The 3133-nt window shown below is 45.9% G+C and overlaps 1 long non-coding RNA gene across 1 annotated transcript; it reads left to right on the top strand.

Annotated features, from left to right (window-relative positions):
* On the top strand, positions 1-2005 carry LOC135425130 (uncharacterized). The gene is made up of 2 exons (XR_010435486.1): positions 1-443; positions 913-2005. It is a non-coding gene; the product is annotated as an uncharacterized LOC135425130 (long non-coding RNA).
* The last annotated feature ends 1128 nt before the right edge of the window (positions 2006-3133 follow it).

Raw genomic sequence — 3133 nt, 5'->3', positions numbered from 1 at the left:
AGTGAGAAAGTCAGAGGAGGAGGCTGACATTGTGAGGGCAGGGAGGGAATTCAGCCTGGAAGTGCTCCAAGGACTGGCTGTGCTGGCTGTGCTTTGAGAGTGCTTTGGAAAACTTTCAGAGTCACCAGCCAACGCAGACAAGACCTCTTTCCACCTACTTTCCCTTTCCTGCCATCTTCCCACTGTCCCTTTCTTATCCAACCACCCAGCGTGAGACATGCTGGTGTGGGCAGGATCCTGGTGAATCCTGGGCTGGTGTCTTATTGACCATCCTGACATGTGGCCTGATGATCATGATTTTGGCACTGTTCAGGGAGGAGAATATTAGGAAGAGAAAAAGGGGAAAGGGAAGAAAATTATCTCCATGTGGAGGAGGAAAACAAAGCACAAGTCTCACACTACTGTGTTACCTGGACATACAGTTTCACAGCAGCCTAAACAAGGTAAGGGGATCAGAAAGGTCTGAATGCTTTCTGTTATTAAACACATCTCTTCATTTGTTCTGCCTGGGATGGGCTCCAACCATTTGCTCCTCCTGTTTACGTCTACCTTCCTATGACACCATTTCAATGTTTTATAAAGCCTGCTCTGCCAGCATCTGCAGGCTGGAAGAAATTGTACAAGGGGAAAGGGGAAGAGAAGAAGATTTTTTTTCCTTTTGACAGAAAAGAATTTTTTCTCCTCTATTCCCCCATTAAAAAAACTTGGAAAAAGACACACATGGTGCCTTGCATTTAACAAATTGACAATGCATTTAAATAGTGTACCACTGCAAGTATAATTGCAATTTGTTGTAATTTCTCCTCCAAATTCCACCCTGACATAGTTGATTTATTTTGCAAATCAGTGCATCTGGAGCGTGTGCTGTGTCACATTATGGGCCTTTGATACAGAACCTTTGTTTTATAACAGGGAAAATAATTAGCTTTCGGACAAGCTTGAGCTGTGATGTCAGAAGCTATCCATGGCTGCTGAAAGAAGTTATTAGTGCTGAGCTGATGAAGGCTTCCTGGCAAAGCTCTGCCTCTTTACTAATTTGTCTCTCTGGGATTTTAACAAAATTTAAAAAAACCCGAGGTAAACGCAAAAAAAATACATTTATTTATGCATTAAAAAGATATGTATTTGTAAAGCAAAAATGCCAGTAACGTTGCTGCTGAGCTCTGCAGACAGCTGAGAAATAAACAAAACAAAAGACATTACTTCGTTCCAGTATAAACAACACTTTCCTCCGAGCAGGGAAACGTTTGGGCATTTTTTTTAATTAACTTTTTGTCTCTTTTTCTCCCTCCTCCTGCCCCCCCCCCCCCCCCCCCTCGAAATTCACAGCGTTCATTGGCAAGTCTGGTAATTATCAGTCATTAAAGGTGTCAGCTTTCCTCCAAGTGCCATCAGCAGAGTGTCACATATGCCCGGGGGGGGGAACACACATCCTTCCCGTGCTGTCCCTGCCCAACACCAGCAGTAATTGCACCCAAACTGAAGCTGTTTCTCTCCTCCAAAGCGAGGACACACCCAGGGACAGTCAGCCCCTGTCACTGCCACTGGAACAGCAAGTCCCCAAAGTGATTGCACTGCACGATGGTAAATATTATGGGAAGATATGGAGTGGGATGAATTAAAAACGCCTGTGTGGATCTATGGAGGGTTTGATTTCACCCAGGAGGAATGAAGAAATGTGGATCACTCTGAGCCTTGGATGTCCGAGGCGTAATCTAATTTCTCAACGTAGTCAACCAGTTGAAATGTGCAAAATATGGATTCCATTGGGAATCTGGCTGAGCTGTGTCTGATTAGCATGTGCAACTGTTCAGTGGCGGGTTTTTGTGAGCATTTAGTCTCTGCTTTAAACAGAATCATCACCAGCTGGTTATTTTTTACTGTTATTAGGTTAGAAAATAGCACTGAGGTATACAACAGTAATCACAAAGCTGTGATGCCAGGGAAAAAATAATCACGTTAAATTGACCTTCATGAATAAAGAGTGAGGTTCCATTTCGCCTCATTTCTGTTCATTTTAAAACCAGCATTAGCTTTTCTGGCATACAGTTTTTCATTGTTTGCTGAGCATGGCTCGATTAGAATGATTCACTGTCTTTAATATTAGTGATTATGGTCCATTTCAATTACACAATGTGTTGTAGTTTGTTGTATTACTCTCCTGCCATCTCTCTGTTGACTTCCTTTGAGGGAAGAAAAAGGAGAGAAGAGAGAAAGAACTAGATGCTGATAGCTGGAGCTGGGGAAGTGACCCTCCTCCTTTACCTGAATGGAATCCCAGTGGACAAACAGCAATGTCTGCTTAACATTTAAACACAGAGTTTAAATCCTAGATGAAGTTACACTCCCCAACCCACTGCTTGAGATTCTGCCTGTTGGCCACTGATCCACCTGTTCCTTGTATTTAAATAGAGAGAGCCAGCAAGGCAAGGAATGCTGCCTGCTCCGAGTATGCTGTTGGGATTGAGGCAGGATTTGGGAGATTTACAAGTGACAGATTAAGAGTCGGTCCTTTAGGTTGCTGGTCTCTGCCAGACCACGGATTTCAGAGCAGACCACCAGGTGAATCAGCACATTTCAGGTGCTTCCACACTGGTGAGGATTTGGTCTTACTGGGGCAGTGGGCTCTGCTCCTGCCACGCTCAGATGGTGGCACATTCCTCATGGAAGGTGTGTGCCCAGCACTGCATCAGTGATAGGGCTAAAAAGGCAAGAGGAAAGGACAGCTTTGCCAGCCAGTTGAAGGAGGTGATTGTTCTGCTCTGCTGCCAAGTGTGGCCTCACCTCGAGTGCTGGGGGCAGTTCTGGGCACCACAATATAATGAAGATTTAAAGCTATTAGAGAGCATCCAAAGGAGGGGCACAAAGGTGGTGCAGGGCCTGGAGGGGCCATATGAGGAGTGGCTGAGGTGCCTTGGCTAGTTCAGCCTGCAGGAGACTGGGAGGAGACCTCACTGGGGTCTGCAGCTTCCTCACGAGGGGCAGCTCCATCTCTGCTCTGTGTGACCAGGGACAAGACCTGAGGGAACAGCTGGAGCTGTACCAGGGCAGAATTAGGCTGGATATTGGGAAAAGGTTCTCCCCCAGAGGGTGGCTGGGCACTGAACAGGCTCCCCAGGGCAGTGGGCACAGC

Source organism: Pseudopipra pipra, chromosome 20 (assembly GCF_036250125.1).
Source record: "Pseudopipra pipra isolate bDixPip1 chromosome 20, bDixPip1.hap1, whole genome shotgun sequence".
Lineage (NCBI taxonomy): Eukaryota > Metazoa > Chordata > Aves > Passeriformes > Pipridae > Pseudopipra > Pseudopipra pipra.
This window is presented reverse-complemented; position numbering and strand designations above follow the sequence as displayed.